This window comes from Argiope bruennichi, chromosome 5 (genome assembly GCF_947563725.1).
Source record: "Argiope bruennichi chromosome 5, qqArgBrue1.1, whole genome shotgun sequence".
Lineage (NCBI taxonomy): Eukaryota > Metazoa > Arthropoda > Arachnida > Araneae > Araneidae > Argiope > Argiope bruennichi.
In genome coordinates this window covers 65,172,978-65,191,727 of record NC_079155.1, presented here as the reverse complement: position 1 = coordinate 65,191,727, position 18,750 = coordinate 65,172,978, and the positions used below count along the sequence as shown (strand labels likewise).

The 18,750-nt window shown below is 29.5% G+C and overlaps 1 protein-coding gene across 1 annotated transcript in view; it reads left to right on the top strand.

Moving 5' to 3' along the window:
* Nucleotides 1–13,844: 13,844 nt before the first annotated feature.
* LOC129968902 (protein odd-skipped-related 1-like) overlaps nucleotides 13,845–18,750 on the top strand; it is a 152,817-nt gene continuing 147,911 nt past the window's right edge. The window contains exon 1 of the mRNA XM_056083237.1: nucleotides 13,845–14,029. The gene's annotated coding sequence lies outside the window, so the exon portion shown is untranslated. The remainder of the gene's footprint in view (nucleotides 14,030–18,750) is intronic.

The window sequence follows — 18,750 nt, the reverse complement described above, 5'->3', positions numbered from 1 at the left end:
TTAATCGTTTATTTCTGTTGGATTGATACCGGATGTTTCTATCCTTTCAGATAAAACATAAATTTGCCTGGAAATCCGAAATGAAATTAAAAATGCTTTTTTTTTTTTTCTCCTTCAAACCCCCACTGATTATATCCCTGAACTTTCATGTGAGTATTCTTATAAATGTTGGGTCTATTGTGTTTCCACTTAAATTTGGATTATAATTTTATTGATAAAATCATTCAAAATAAATTTCATTAAAAAAAGTTGCAGAAAATAAAAATTCCAGATTCTCTCTCACCTCCTACCCCATTTATTTTACTTATAAATAGAAATTAATATATTTTCAATTGTCACATTTATAAAGCATCAATTTTTTTTATAGACGTCATATCACAAAATAAAAAAATTTTTTTTTAAAAGGCAATATTTTCAAGACTTATTAAGAAATCATAACCATTTTATTACTATTGGTGGCATCAGCAAATTAAATAATTACTCGGATATATTCTATTTCATGAAACATAGCATAAAGTAATAAAAAGTTCGCGAATTCTTATATCTTAATTATTTTAATTATAATATAATTACAAATTAATCAGTTTTCAACTATTACATGTGTAATGTCTTTTACCTCTTTATCTGGCTAAACTTAAACGTTTAATTCCGTAATAAAAAGATCATTTTCTATATCATATAAATAAATAGTTTATTTTTAAAACTGATTAAGAAATCAATGCTATTTTTGCTGCTGTTGTTGGGAGGAACTAATTAAATAGTTACTCAGACATATTTAGCTCCTTACAACACAATTGTATTCAGGAAAAGGAGAAATCTGAATTTCTGTCCATTTATTTTATTTATAATACAACTAAAGAAATTAATTTGGTTAAGTTCATTTGTGTTTTGGTTGCAGCAGCGCTGTCTAAATACAATGTATATTTTATTATATGGATTCAGGAAATATTATATAGGTGAATTTTCATATTGATTATTTTGGATTGATAGTTTCTTATTTCTAATTTGGTTTTTACAAAGCATTTATTTTTAGAATTGAGCAAAAAATCCTTACAGTTTTTATTGTTACTGGTGTAAGAAGTAATTAAATAATTACTACAGCATTTTAAGTTTCTTGCTACAGAACAGTTGTAAAGAATTGAAGATTACGAATCGACTCACATATAGTTACAAATTACCATATTTCCTATTGTATTTATAAAGCTTCTTGTATGATATAACTAATATTTTTCTTTTCACGAAAAAAAGATGATAAATTTATGTTGCACAAAAATAAAATCAGAACTGACTAAGAAACCAGTGTCATTTATTTTTGTTGCTGCCACCATTAGCAATAGCTAATTAAATAGTCATTTGGCCACATCTAGTTCTAAGCCACAAAAAAACAGTCACTCTCCAAAACATTCAATTCGGTTCATTTCCTGTTCGAGTTCAAACTCCTGCCTGAGATAGCAACCCCCCGCGCTGCCAATCATCGTTTATTCATCTCCTGAGAACCTCAGGATTATGTTTTCACACTTAAGTCTCTTCATTAGCTGTGACTCATCCGATTGCGATTTAGGGAGCAGCGGGAGCCGATCTTATCGTATGCAAATCGACATCTTGGAGTCGAAAAGTTGGTCGGAGCACATCATTAGCGGAAATGCCACCATTTGCGAAGAAGGAGAGGCGACTCATTAACTTAAAGGGATCGATGGAGTCGATTAGCATATCGCTTGGATGGAGACTCCCGGTTCGGCTCCTCTTGAGGTTTTTGATAAGAGATCTGAGATCTGTTCTGTGGGCTAGATGATAAATAAGCGATTTTCTCGAGACTTCTGTTGAAGATTATCGGCATACAACTAGCACATGATAAAACAGAATGTGTTGAAACGCATATTATCTTTTGTAATCGCATATATGAGATTTGTAATTTATCGACACATATACATTATGTATATAAATTTATGTATTTAAAGACTTTATAAAGGAATTTTTAGCATCTGTTATATCTCCCACATTACGCAACTGAGTACCAAAAATGGATTTGCTAAAGTTATTTGCTGAAGTCTGTCTAAAATATTTAAAATGAAGCCATTTTATCTGAATTACTTGACTGGCTTAGGAAATTGAAAACACGAATTTCTTTAATTGTAAGATTGTTTTAATTGTAATATTGTTTGAATTTAATTTAATAAAATTAAACTTCCTCTGTAAGTTATTCAAGAGATATTTTGGAATAGACCTCATGACCTGAACTCAGTGGCCGGATTTCCAACTAAGTAATCCAAGCAAGGGTCACTAGGCGAAGAAGGGAATGCAAGCAGGTCGAATTAAAAATTTTCTTTTCTTTAATTGCTTAACAAATAAATTTCGTAAAAGATACAAATTTTAGAAATTAAAAAAATGTAAAAATAATACCCACACTTTGTCAAATATAACTTAACAGGTTCTTGTTTCATTTTGCTTAGTTCATTATTTTAATACTTATAAAAAATCTTTAATAATATTATTACCTTAGTAATAATATCTTAATAATAATAATCTGCTTTAATAATAATATTTTAATATTTCGAATAGACCTAGACGCCTGACAGATTAAAATCAAAGCAGATAAAGGCAAATATTTTCACAAATCGATAAAGTAAAAATATATATTAAAAAAACTGAATTTGGAGTAGATCAAAAACTAATAAATGAATAAAAATTAATATATTTTCAGAAAATTATTGAAATGAAAAATATTTGTCTTAAACGAATTATTTATATGTTGAAATTTGAAACTAAACTTTATTAAAAGAGGAACCTAATAACATTCCTTATCTAGTGCTACCATATACCTGAATTCACTGCTTGAATTCATCTGTCAGAAGCGGAAGATACTACAAAACTCAGCACTTACGTATCTTCACAGTGCACGTGCGAGGTGATATTAGAAGCTGTAGTGCATATTAAGTCTTTAATAAAACTGAAACTCAAATTCACAACTTTTTCGTCCTCCCGTATTATGGCCATTAAGTCATTGTAATTTCAATTCTTTGAAGAAATGCAAAAATCATTTACATTGATATTTATGAAACCATTTACACTACATTTTACGAAACGAATCATTAATATCTAAAATTTTCTGTTTATACTTTTTTTGAAAACTCATCTTTTTAAGAATTGTTTTTAAAAAATATGCAAATATTTTTTTAAGTAATATTAATTTTTTATTAAAGATAGTTCATTCCGTTTTCGTTTTTAACTTAATTATTATTTCAAAGTATTCTCTTACGTTTTGATATTAGTATATAATCAGAAAATACTATTTATGTATTAGTTTCTTAAATAATGTAAAATACCTTTTTCATGGCTAAAACACAATAGCTCTGAAATTGTAAAGTTCGGGATTTTTCTACTTTTCTTAGAATATGTGTCTCAAGCGCAAAAATAAATAAAAGTTTTAGGAGAATTAAGTAATTTATAATGACATCATCTTGTACTGTGTTGTGACTTATGGCACTTTACAAGCTCGCTGGCTCCAAGCTCCTAGTTATCTGTCAGGGATTTAAGCCGAATGAGCGTCTTTTGTTTTTTTAGTAACGCCAACTAGGGCCAAGAGTACGACTTAGCAACTTCATGCGTCACATTAGCTTGCACAACCTCTTTTTACCGAGGGGCACATTCACACACCTCACAGATAGAACACAGAAAAAGAACAACCGTGCCCGAACCGGGACTCGAACCCGGGAAACCCAGATCACGGGGAAGATGCGCTACCCCTATGCCAAGACGCCGGCATGACATCAACTTAAGCAAGCTAAGATCTTTTTTTTTTTTTTAGTCAGAATTTATTTTAAATTACGGCATGAAATTATGGCATAAAGGCATAATATATTTCTGAGAAACTTTATATATTTTATAAAATAATTGTAAATAGTTCTTTGTAGCAAACAAAAGATCAATAAAAAAATTTCTAAAAAACAATGAAAGAAAAGTTCAGTAAAAAAAAAAAAAAAAAAACTATTATCACAGTAAAGTAAGTGCTCATTTTGACGAATTTCTAAGGCGTTTATTTTTAAAAAGCACATAATTTTTTAATCTCTTATAGTGTATCACAATATTTTTTTTTAATTTTTTCCCCTGTGGTTATTTTTTTATTTTCTGAAAAATATTAGCATTTCGTAGTGCAGGATAAGTTATTAATGTTTAAATAAAATACTTAATACTTTAATGCTGTTAAAAATAAACTGTATTTTATTTTTTCCTTTCAAATAGCATTAACATTCTATAACAACTAATTAATATTCTTTCTTACAAATTAATATTCTTCAATTTAATTTCTTTCAAATAACATTATTTAATATTCGTTTTAAAAATATGAATTCTAAATCTGTTCCAATGCATTACAACAGTACTTTTTTTCCAATTTATTTTACATTTGCAATTCTAAATCTGTTACAGTGCATTACTACAGTATTTTTTTTTTCCACTCTATTTTGCATTTTCTTGGGCTTAATTTTAATATTTCACAGCATAGACAAATTACAAAGAAATCAAGAAATTAAGAAATAAGTAATCAAGATTAATTTAATCAAGAAATATTTTATTTTAGGGTTTTAAAAAAATTTCATTTTATTCCCTTTTTTTCCCTTTAAATTAAAACAAACAATGAGACAGATACTTTTAGTCCTAATAATCAATAATCAGTAATTTAAGCATTTCAAATTAAACTGAAAAAATATTAATGCTATATCTATATACTTATAATAAAGCTCAATGTGTGTGTGTGTGTGTGTGCGTGTGTGTTGGCGCTCTACAGGACAGGTGATTTGACATACAGCTACCAAATTTGATACATGTATACCTTAGAGGTAGGGAATGTGCACCTGGGGTCCCTTTTTTGAAATTTTAATTATTAATTAAAAACTAACTTTCCCGCCAAAAAAATCTTCCATTTTCCCCACCGCCAACTTTTCCGCCAAAATAATCTTCCATTTTCCCCACCGCCAAATGAGTAAGGCTTTAGTTTTTTTTTTTTTCTCCCAACAGTAATGAGGCTAGGGTTAATATTTTTCGGCGGATTATTTCAAACGATTCTGTTTATTTTCTTAATGTTTGATGCATTTAAAATTAAACATTGTTAATTAATCTATGTTTCAGATTCATTCTGAAGTACTTTTGAATTAAAATAACACAGAATAAAGGAAATTAAAAATGTATAATCTGCATAGCGTTACCCCAACTGGCGTAGAAAAATTCAAGCATTTGCGTTACCGTAACTGGCGAAGAAAATTCACGCATGCGCATTGTGTTGATTGTTGTCATGACAACCATTATCAACGGATGATTTAAATTATTTTTAGGTTAGTTTCATGCTTTTGTAAGTAAATTGTATTTATGTTAGTTATATATTTTTTATATATGCTTATAGTTTTAAGTACATCGTTTTTTAAGTAGTTTTTTTAACCTGTTTTCAATGATTTAAATTATTTTTAGGTTAGTTGCATGCTTTTGTAATTAAAGTGTATTTATGTTAGTTATATATATTTTTTGTATATGCTTATAGTTTTAAGTACATCGTTTTTTAAGTAGTTTTTTTAAACCTGTTTTCGACCGATTATTTTAAACGATTCATTTTATTTTCTTAGTGTTTGATGCATTTAAAATTAAACATTGTTAATTAATCGATCTGTTCATGATGAATCTGAGAAAATTTTGCTGACAAATTCTTGAGATATTACATAAATTAAGAAAGATATTCTTTAGTGCCCATAAAGTTTAAACGCTCAGTGACTCTATTATCAGTAATCATATTATTAAAAAAAATGCTTTGTTTCAGTAAAAAATATTATTATATTAATTGCAGATTAATCATTTACACTTTAATTTAAAGCATAAATTCTACAAGGGGTAACAGAAAATTAGAGGGATACATATCACGTTATGACTGAAGGCCTTTATAATATTATGAGTGAATTATATGACAATCAAAATTTGAAGTTTTAAAATATTTTGCTGAAGAATCTATTAAAGTTGGAATTGCATAAAATATTTAATTATTAAAATTTTAACGAACATTAAGATTGGCGAACCGGCTGGTCGCCAAAGGCGGCTAGTTATAAATGTAAGTAAAAAATATGACTAATATTAGCATATACAGTTAAATTATAGTTTTGTATAAGACATCTAATTTTATTTTAATATTTTCAGATTTCTATAAATAAATCCCAGTTTGTATTTTTATATTATTAAAAGAACAATCCAGACGAATTTCCAGAAAATCCATATCGATCAATACAAAACTTCTATCAAAAGAACCAAAGGCAGGAAGTAAATAAATAAATAAAAGGAGCAGAAAGTCGATTCTTTTCAAAAATTAAAATAAATCCGACGAGCCAATTCCTTTGATTAAGCCGAGTAATATGAATCTGGCGACCGAGGCGTGCCGAATCGGAAGAGTTCGGCAGCTTATCGGCAGACTCGTCTGTTTATCCCTTGGGGATTTGCAGAGCACACGCGAAACGGTGATCAGCGCTCACCCACTGTGTCACCTCATCCTTTATTTAGGGCCCGGGCCCGAGACCACGCCTTGGCCAGGGCCCGTGATACATAGGGTGCAAAGATAAACACACTCGCAGATTTCCTGGACGGCGACTTTTGATAGGGATGGGGTGTACATCATTCGAATGGGTGTAGTGAGAATACTTGCATACCTTATCTTGATTGTAAAGGATTTGTATCGACGTTGTGTTAGAAGTTCGTTGTAAAATTATTCCATTTTAAGGGATTTTTATACTCATTGGACACGCCATGTCTCTGGGGAAGGTTATTGAAAATTCATAAATGAATTTTAAAGCGAGTGAAATTATTTTGTATGAAAAGATTTGACTATTAAATGGTGATTTATATGATAAATGTTGAATAGTAATAAATTCAACAAATTAGGACAGAAATTTTATAGTTTTGTATTAAATTTGTATTTTGTATTGTAGTGATTGCCAAATTTTTATGAAGGTTTGAATTTTAAACCGAAAATCTGCATCGAATAACGCGTGAAGTAATTTGTAAAAATTCGTATATTCCTTAGTGATGTGCTAGGGAACAGGCTTAGATTAGTTTACTTATATTAGTTCCCTGTTTTGGAGCAACACAAGAATTATTTTGGTATGGATATCGTACTTTTGAACCATGGTCAGATGATGAGAGGGGCACCTGACTTGGAGCCCCTTTTCTATAATTCCAAGCCACACAAATTCGAGGATCTTGTACAGTGGAATACACTACGCATCACTTTTGTCATGCAAGAATAATTTCTGATTCTGATGTCCATTCCTTGCAACCATCTTGCAGCTTCAAACAAAGCTTTACTCAAAGAAGCCATCATATTATCTAGTAACATAAAAAAAAAAAAAAAACAATGAAAGTAAACTGGAGTTGGATTAATAAATATAGATATGTAATATTTTTGTTAAGATGAAATTTTTTTTAAAATTTATTTAAAATTATCACAAAAAATGTTTTCAAATTGTAGAGATCTTATATTTTCATATATAACTTCAGATAGCTGGATCTGATTATTTTTAATGGCATTTGTAATCCAAAGAAAGTATTTTTATAAAAGAAATATGTATATCTGCAAATATAAAGATTAAATTAATTAATATCCACAAAAAAGATATTCTTCAGCTAATAAATTTATTAAATTTTTAACCATTCTTCCTTCCGCCATACGAATTATAGTATTTCTACATAATAAGTTAAAAGTAAATACAGATATAATAATTAGATACAAAAAAAAAATCTGTGGAATCTATAAACCTATCACGTGATAGATCAACTCAGTGGCGTATTCCCAACTAGGCAAACTAGGCAGTTTGCCTAGGACCTCTAGGTTATTAAGAAGCCGCAAACAAGCTGATTTGCTAGTAACTAAATAAATAAGCTTGTAAAAATTATAAATTCTCTGAATTAAAATTTTTTATGTAATATTAATCTCTAACCAAAGCACAATCGATCAAGTTCCTACATGTTTCATCATATGTTCACTTAGTTATGAAAATATTTATAAAGCCGCATAAATACTTCAATAATATTGTGTACAGATGTAGATGCAGGATAGCATGGTGTAATTATAGATAAATAAAAACAAATGCGTATTCACAACGTTAATAAAATAAAAAAATTGACTTAAATCATTAACAAGTTATAAATGTTTCAGAAATGTAAAGCCAATAATCTGCCCTGAAATCAGAAATGTAAAGTAATAATCCCTTTGGATACTCTGTGCCCTGCGTGGGGCCACAGAGTATCCAAATTCGCCACTAGATGTACTCAATTGGATTATACAAAATGACAGCGTTTCCAAAGCAATAGGGTCACGGCAGCATAGAGGGAAGATCCAGGCTTTTTTAGGATTCGATTCCATCGATAAATGTAGCGTAAGAGTTTCTAGTGTTCATTGATCTGTCATGATCAAATACAATCCTCCTGGTATGGCAGGAGCGTTTAAAAAGGGTATAACCAGCACAAGTGTCTTTTTCGTTATCTGATGATGGAACAAAATTGCAAGATCCATCTCAAAACACTTCTTGTGCTGCAACAAAACAGGCTTTTTCTTACTTTATAGACCCTTGTGAATTTACTGCGAAAGAAAACAAAATTGATATGAGTCTTAAGTATTCTTATTTCAGAAAGAGAAAAATCTGAAGACTTTATATACATTCTTTTATTCCATGGAGGAACCACTGACTAAGACATGGAGCACTATAAGCATCCAAAGTTAACTCACAAACAAAAATATTTTCCAATTCTATTTTGAAATCGGTCTTTATCGCACAAGTCTTCCCCCCCCCCCATGTGGGAAGTAAACTACATAACTCTTCTAAACAGGCTACCAGGTCAAATGCAGAAAAATAAAGAAAGTTGCCCCCCGTGGACTGATGCTGATCCCTTTCTTACGGAGTGACAGCGTCCACACGAACCCCTGACGCTAATTAAGGGCTTCTAAATCGAGTGTCAGTCAGGCGTCAATCAGAGATCGAAAACCGAATCCGATCGAAGGGATGATCGAATTGACAGGCCGTCTAGACGTGTTTCAGAAGCAGCTGCTGCCCGCCTATTTCTGGGTAATGAGGCTGATGAAGCGTTTACGCGCCTTAATTCGAGGGATGAAAGAAAGGGGGGAAGATGGAGGCAAGGGGTGACTTGTTTTTTAAGATAAAATACAAATGAGAAGTGCATTTTGGGGGGGAGGAGGGGGAAACTGTTAATGTAATTGCAGTTTTGAGAAAATGCACATTTTTTTAATTATGTGAATTTATAAGATTAAGCATACCTTGCATTGTTATTTATAACAAATATAGGAGGTCCTGGCCAGGTAGTTAGATCATGGTTTGCATATGGTCCTAATGCACGTTAAATTTGACACAGAGAATCAAACACCGTCCTGCTGATGTGGTCAGGAAAGGTGGAGATAAAGCACCAATTTATGTTAAAAGATGTCGGACAAATGCACATTTCTTTAATTATGTGAATTTAAAAAACTATGTACAGCACACCTAACATTGTGATTTATAACAAATATAAGAGACCCTGGTCTAATTATCAGATCTTGACCTGCATGTGGATCTAATGCACGTTAAATATGACACAGAGACAACCATCCTGCTGATGTGGTCAGGAAGTGTGGAGATAAAGGACCAATTTATGTGTCATCATTTAAAAGGTGTAGGTCAAAACTAAGAGATCTATTTTCAAATCGCCCTTATATTTAAAAAAAATGATCAATATAAGTAATGCAATTAAGTCAATTATATGAAAATTTAAAAAGCTTTTTTCTTTATAAATAAGAATAACATTACCTATCACAGACATTCTAAATTCCTTCCTTCATAAATAGAACATTCCTGTTGAACAAATATTCGATGAGTTCTTTCCAGTAAAAATTTCAGTTCTTAAAGGATGTGGGAATGGACTATTTATCTATTCACCATAGAACACAACCCATTTAAATGCACTATAATTTAATAACCAGCAGCAACAAAAATTTTTCAGCGTATCGAAATCAGATCGTAAAATAAATGATATTTTATGTGATGCATATATTGCATATTCGAAAATTAGTTTGAAAGTTCAAAGACATTTCAAGTACCATGAATAGTTTACTGCTATTTGTTATTTAAACTTTTAGTTTTACCCACTCGTATTGTTAAATTGCTGAAAAAAGGAAAATTAAAATTTTCTTTCACTTTTCTATTTATTTATTTATTTTTGAAAAATCATTATTAATAAAAGCGAGTTTCAAATGATATGCTGACTAAATCGAACAACTATTTGGCAAGGTAGTATGTTTTGTTTAGAAGATTTTAAAAAGTTAATTTAGCTGAGATTTAAAAAAAAAATGAATTCACATTCTGATTGATCAAGTTCAGATAATACTATCAAGAAAGCGAATAAATCTGCAAAACAAACATTTTTACTGATTTATATTTTAATATCCTTTTAGTCAAGAGTTGGACGTTCCAAAATTCTGCTCAGTAATGGAGAAAGACGAATCAATAATGTAGCAAACAAAATGTCTATCGCGAATTCTTTTCGGAATATTTTTTTTTAGATATTGCCTTTTACTCTAAGTATTGAAGAGTGAAAAGACATATTTTTGGCACAATTTTTTTTACTTTATTTTCTTTCTTCTATGAATTTAAAACTCATTTTTGCTTAACTGGGCTTATTTCAAAATTGTAACAGCATAATTTCGTAATTAATTTTTCACTCTCTTACTGAAGGGCCGAAGTTTTGAAATTTTGTACATTTGTATGCAGTTGAGATCAATATGATACCTTAATATTTTCAGAACCGAATCATCGGTTTATAGAGTAATTGAAGTAAAAATGGATTCCATATGAACGGAACTGCATGATAAAGAATTTCAGAAGAAAAGAAAATTTATTTCATAATCCATATTATACTGAATTATAAATTAAAAACTAAACAGTAAAAAATAATTTAAGTAAAAATATGTGCTTTTTGTACATTAATAAAAATGTGTTTTTAAATTTTTTTATTAAATTTAGTTTCAATAATTTTTATAATGTTTTTAAGTAATGGAGTTTTGTAGTGAATTTAATGTAACAGCAATCAGCATGAAATGAAAAATCCTGTGATAAAATAAGAAAAGATTTGATTATATTTTCTTTCTTTATAAAAAAAAAAGTGACTTTTCAAAAAAGTTTTATTTGATTTAATTTTGAATTTCCATTTTTCTGAAAGAATGTAAAAAATCATTTTAAATAAATTCACAACTTTGAGATGGTGAATATTGAATATTCATTTGTAACTTTTAAATAAATTAGAAAAATAGATAAAAAAATTAATTTTTGAAAGATACTTATTTCAGTCATGACCTAAATTAGATGTTCCGAATCCATTCTTAGTTGCATTTAATTTACTTTTATCGTGACAATTTTTTAAAAACATTAAAAAAAATATTATGATATAGTAAAAGAAAGTATCAATACATTTGGTTATAAATTGCAACGATATCATTATGTTTTTTTTTGGGGGGGACGTAGAAGTGCCCCCTATTTATAATTATAGGAACATTATAATAGTTGGTATAATATAATTATCACGTGTATAAAATGGAATATGTTCTACAGAAGAAATATATTTTACATTTCATTTTACACGTGTTAAATGCGCACTATGATATTAATATGTTTTATATTTTTATTTCATTTTGATTACTAGTAGTCTTTAGCGATTAACTGATTCGCCAGGAATATTGATTATGTGTAATTTCAATTAATTCTATGCGTAATTTAAAAAATATTGAAGGAATGATAAATATTAAGTATAAAATTTAACAAATATTAAAGTCTTGTTAATTTAATAGCTTTAAACATGATCTGCCCATAACTGGAATTCAATTTCAGGACAGCATGGTGCTATTAAAAGAACAAATACCTGGGTATCTATTAAAAATCACTCGTTGTCTTTTGAGCAATATTATTTCACGTTTTAATTCTTGAAAGATTCTAGCAGAATCTTTCTTTTTATTCTTTTAACAAGGGGGGGGGAATCACATGATGAAATATCTAACGAAACAGTAAAAAAAACCTTGCATTTCTTTTTAATGATAAAATCTATAATTTAGAATTATGCAATATATTATATATATATATATATATAAAAATGCAGGAAAGAACTGCAAAACAATAAATTGTTATCATTAAGAAGTCATTTTTTTAAAATTTTAAAATATTGCAAAAATACAATAATATTATCGGAAGTAATCACCGAAAAAACGCCAAAATCTCACCTATTTATCAATTAATTAAAATTCTAATTAATTCTTGAAAATCGATTCGATATGCATACTTTCACTTCAAAAGTGCATACTTTCACTTATTTATACTAAATTTGAGAGATCTGGATCAAACTGTCTACGAATATGTTGTAAGAATCTACGGTCTACGAGTATGCTGAATCATATGTGATTCACATATATTTTCTTATAGATGAGTTTTTCTCTAATGTAGTGAAAAGAGAGCTAATAACTGATGATCTAATTACATAAATAGTGCAAATCACATCCTTGAGTCATCCAATGAACACGTTAAAAAAGAATTAATTGTGTCTCAAAAATGAACTCAAAATTTTCTGCCTGGTTTATATATATATATATATATATATATATATATATATATATTATATATATATATATATATAAACGCTTATTTCAAATGTTAATTATTCTGAAGAAAAGCATTTTAGATAGCCTTTTAAAATCGTACTTTTTTCCAGATATGATTTCATTCCTTTTTTTATTTTTTAGTACATTTTTAATAAATAAATTGAATATAATATTCAATAAAACAGATATAAGTCACAATGAACATTTAAAAAAATTTATATTTTCACTCTCCATGCATAAAAAATACGTGCAATATGAGGAATCTTCTAATCGTGGAACAATTACATTGTGACAAATATTACATCTGAACAGACATATATCTAGATACATATATGTCTGTTCAAATAATTTAAAATTCAAAGAATAGATTTATGAGTCAGCAATTTGTTTCTCTCTCCTTTCAGCTGCAATCTCTGGCTCTGCAAAAATGAAGCAGACTGGGTGCGCCACTTGCAAAACATACGCTAGGCAAAAGAAGAGAAATCACGCTTTAAATTGCACCATTACTTTCACGCTTCGCAAGCAGTTCAATTAAATTTATTTTTTTCGCGTGCCGAACGGCCAACAACAACGTTTCGAAACGCATTGCGAACAATACGGCCAATGGAAAAACACTCGACAGGTGTTTCGAACCACAAAACGCACCTGCCAACCCTTGCCAGGAGAAAAAGAAGAACCGAAAACGAGCATAATCACCCGACTGACTTTACCTCCTACAACTCCACAACAATCCCTCTCTTAAAAAAAAAAAAGAAAGAAAGAAAAATGGAGAAAAGAAAAAGAAACGGGGGCTTTTTGCGGCTCACCATTTATAAAAAAAATAAAGAACAAAAAAACCCACCCCTCTAAGATCCCCCAACATCATGAGGGAGGGGAAGTTAGTTAATCACGAGAACAAAACGTTTAGCCAGGAGTTGTCTTTCAAAAACAATCATGAAAAACGTTCATCCGTTGGTTCTTTTGATCGTAACGGTAAATCTTCCTACCGGTGGGCGTGGTCAGTAGCGGTTCTAAATGGCTTCTGGGATTCGAGAGCAGAAGCCGGCTCCCCATTGGCTCCTAGCTCCTTGGCAGGCGTGGTGAAGGAGCAGCGCCGTTGCCAATAGGAAGCCGTGATGGGCCGTGCTACTGCGGTCTGTAAGCAACCGTTTTGGGCTTGCCACTGAAGTAAACCTTGCCGAACAGCCAGCGTTCGTGGTTTACCGTAAATTGTATGCTTGGTGGGGGTTCTTGTAATTTAGTGGGTGCTGTCATGTAATAATTATTTTTAACAATTAACGACCACTTCGAAAGATTGATTTTCTGCTCCTTTTTTTCACCTGGGTGGAAAAGAAATGATCTTCCGATATTTGCCGGCGAACTGACCATCAGGTAAATTGCCTATGCTTCCTTCTGATTTTTGATTATACATGCAAATACCTGAATATATACGATTTCTTGTAAAATAGTTTATAATTTTAAATGTTGCTTAAAAAAAGAGGAGGTATGCTTATAATTGAATAAGGGACCAAGCACTGCACTTTTTATACAACTAATAACAAATCATTCTTATAAAACATTTGTCCTTTTTTTTTTTGAAGGTAAATGTGTTTCTTAATTTCATAAAAGTATTAAATTTCTTGATATTTGTGTCACTAATACTTTAGTGATATAAAAAGTATAATCATCTTCCATAGTCACAAGGATTATTAGAATTTTGTATAAATTAATAGGTATCATAATTAATATTTTAGTTATCTGTTATGGTTAATAATGTGTAATTGTTAACTATAATTTGAGTGCTTACTAAATTGTCACAGTACTGCCAGAAATTTTTAAAAAATATATGAAGAACAATATTCAAAATTATTGAAAACACTCTCTAAATTAAAAAAATTGGTTATTCTTTTGAAGTGAGATAAAACATTTCATTTATTTATTTATTTTTCATTTTTCACTCATATTGTTCTGAGACGGTATATTATGATGTCCACAGGAAAACATAGATAAGAGGTTACAAGAAATTTTATAAGTTTATCATATTAAATTGGAGAAATCTAATTGCCTTAACTATACTTTTGTTGAAATGTGCTTTTGTGACATAACATAAATGAAGAAACATAAAACTGAAATGACCAGCAAACGGTTTTGACGAGGATAAACCTGATATTTGAAATTACAAATCATTCCTAAGCAAATCATAAGCTAAAGTAAGAGAAAAAGTATTTTGTTTTTGTTACTATTGTCCCTTTTTTATCGTTCCAGAGCTCTCAGTAATAATTTAACTGATGCAATCATTTAAAAAAATCTGTTAACCTCTCCTCCCCCCCCCCCCCACGAAACACATACAACGCACAAAAAAATCACAACCCCCCCCCCCCGCCCCATTCATCCTATATGGGCTTCAGTATAAAGCTCTCTCTATAACAGAGCAAAAGAGAATGTTACCACTTTTTGCTCTACATAACCATTTTCTTTTTTCTTTTTCGGTAATCAATGAAAAGGCAATGTCGAAACAAAAAAGGACAGAAGTAATTTAATATTTAATAGTGTAATGACGCTGCTTAGGAACTGCTAAATGTATTTTACATTAGAAAAGTTTTTAAAAAATGGGAATAAGGTACTATTTTTCCTTACAAATGTAATTTTTCTTTCTCTCACCTCCACCCTTCTTTCTTTGTTCTCATGATAAAATTGCTATTCGTAGCAAAACTCTTAGTGGAAGAAAGTTCAAGTGACCAGCAACACCGGATTATCCCCCCCCCCCAAAAAAAAAAGTCTACCGTTTTAAGACTTTTCCAATGACTTAAAAAAATTCCACGATTCTGAAAAAAATTCACTGACTTGCTCCGATTTTTACTATTAAATAAATCATTCTTATTAAAAGAATAAAGAGAAATCATGAAAAAGTGAGCAGAAAATGGAAACTAAATGACATAATTTCGTAAATTATAATTAAAATTCATGAGTAATATCGATGAAAAATAGACCTCCCAAATTAGTGAAGAAACCCTAGTTTTTGATTCTTTGTCTCAAGTTGACTCCTTACATTCCTTTTTTTCCACCTTACATCGTCCTACTCTTTCCTTCAATAACTGTAACAATTCTAAACAATACTAACTTATTAGCTTAAAATTACCTTAAAATAATTTATCTGGAATTTCTCTAACTTATCTAATCTAGATTATAAAGAAATGAACATCCTTCCTTCTAAATTTAGCATTTGCTAACTAAAATGCTACTCAGAAAATATGATGAATTTCCCAATTTTTCCCAATTCATATTTCCCAATTTGGGAAAACTGCTTCATTCCAGTCCTAAGCACTCGATCTTAACAATTACAAAATAATAATAATAATAAAGGTATTTAGTTAAAATGATGAAATGTATATACAGAGCAATTTATTATAATTCATCTTTCGATACGTTTATTTATTATAAGGCACTTGTTTTTAATATTAACTAATCTAGACTTCAAAAAGATTAGGCAATAAATGCCAACTTCATATAAATCTTATATTTATACCGGTAGATGAATATTTGCAGATTCTGGAATTTCGTATTTTCAGATGAGACCTTTATATAAACTTCATCTTTGTAAGAATGATGCGAAATATAAATATTGAAAAAGAACTAATTAATTAATCGAATGAAGATGAGAACAGTTTTCTCACTCTAGCCTTCTTGAGAGAAAAGAAAATTAAAGAGATTCGAAGTTCTCCGAAACATTGAAGCATTGATTCGTCTAACTTCGTTTTTATTTTTAAAATTTAATAATATAGAGACGGCAACTTGCACAGATAAAGGAAATTTTAGTCCCGTCTCAGCGTCTATGAATATGAATCCAGTAGCCAAAATAATTAAAAATACTTCTAAAATTTATTATTATTAGATTATTGATATCACTGAGAACCTTAGTTGTTGTCTTTAATATCGTATAAAAACGGTTTTTGTGCAATAATATGCTTCAATTATTATATTCAATGTTATTACAGCCGTTAAAATTGTTTAATTTTCACTTAAAATTTAATTGAAGTATAGATTTAAAAAATTGATTAAACTTTTTCTAATGGGAATTTTCTACACAAGAAGTAACTGCGTGCTACATTTGCTGACTCTATATTAATGATCTGCTTAGTATAACTTTTTGGAGGATTGTTGCATCGCATGATGTTGCATGGCGCATGATGCAATTTACAGATTATATGTAAACTTTGTCAATTATATGACCTTAAATTTTATGAATCTTAACTGTTATGCGTATATTCGTAGGAATCTTCAGCAATGGAAGTTGATTAAATTACATTTGGATATTAAAATGAGTTTCAAAAAAAAAAAAAAAAAAAAAGAAAAGAAAGAAAGAAAACGAAGAGGATCAGCATTTAGAATACGTGAAATAGTCTCTGAAATTTCAAATTCGGTGACAGAGACATTTCGTGAGAGAAGTAGGACTTCGAGAAATGAGAAAAGGCGCAATTCGTTGATCTATTAGATGATGATGTACTTTCTTAGATTCCGTACCAATTTTATGTTTAAACCGAAATAACGAAATTTTTAGTCTGTCTGAAGAAGAATAAATTATAAATAACTATTTTATGCCTAGAGAAAGAATTTATTGCTTAAAATTTATTTTTTAATGATGAGAGGAGCTTCGAATTGCACGAAATTATTTAACACACACACACACACACATGCTACCAACTATGGTAACCAGAAATAATACAAGTGCACATCTATTCATAAAATTGTAACCAGCAGCAAAAAGCAAGACACCATTAAATTCAATGTGAGAAAGTGTTTGATTTCATAATTTTAATGAGATATATGCATACATCATTTGGTATTGCAAGCTGGATTTTCCTTCCAGAAGTATTCAGAATATCGCGCAGTAAGACAAACCGAAGTGAAGACACTTAAAAGCTTCATTGTGAGCAAACATATAATAGTAATAGTAAACATATAATATCATTGTGAGCAAACATATAATAGTAATAATATTTTTAAAACAATGCCATCAAACATTCACAAAATTGATCAGAATTTTAAAACCGTTTAAATTTACACATTTTAGTCAACAAAAGATTATAATTAATATTTCTGCATCCTTTAATATGAAATCTTATGTATTTTATAAGCAAAAGGTAAAATATTATTCATAAAAAGTGTTGCCTTTGTAAAATTATTTAATGAATATTTAACAGGTTATTGCAAAAATCATAGCCGTCTGATTCAAATAGTCTTCTTATTATAACAGAAATTAAAGATTAAATTTATGAGACACTGTAATTTTTACCATTAACGACTAAATTGAAATTACATTTCCGTGAACTTAAAATCTATGGTTAAAGAAAAATTATTAAAAATTTTAAGGTGATGATCTTCTCAAATAAACTTGGTTCGTACCTTTAGTCCATTATGATATTTAAGGCTTGATTCGTCTATTTTATACTTCAAAATCCCCTTTTTATTTTTACAGCAGTGATAAAGTACACACAGAAAATGTATTTAATATCTTCATAATGCACTTGAGTATAAATCTAGTAACTAAAATATCATTTAAATGTAAAATATAATTGGGAATGTTTTAAAATTTTAATAAAATAATTATAAAATATCTACAGAAGTAAAGTCATCATCAAAAAGTTGACTTTTTAAAAATGTTATAAAATGTTTTTTTGTGCATTAATATGTTAAAAAGTTATTGAAAAAATGTTAAAATATTCGTTAATTTTTAATTAAAAGTCTAATAAAGTAATTGTGAAAACCTCTTTCTTAATAAGTTTCTAATTCCAAAGATGCCATGTTTGCTAACTCAATATTTCAACGATTTACTATATAGAGCATTTTGAATAATATTTTGTCGTACCTGTTACTAGTGGAGAATTTCCAATTAGGAGCAGCTTAGGACCTGTAGGTGAGAAGAGGCCGCTAATGGGTCAGTTATAAAACTTTATTTTCATAACTGGTCAGTTTTTTACACGCTTTATTACTTTCCTTTAGTTTTCGGAACATTTTTAAGCACCAAATGTTTGCTTCAATAATATTGTGCACAAATGGTTGGTGCCGGGCAGTCTGGAATCATAAGAAATTACTATAAATAAATACAATTTTCA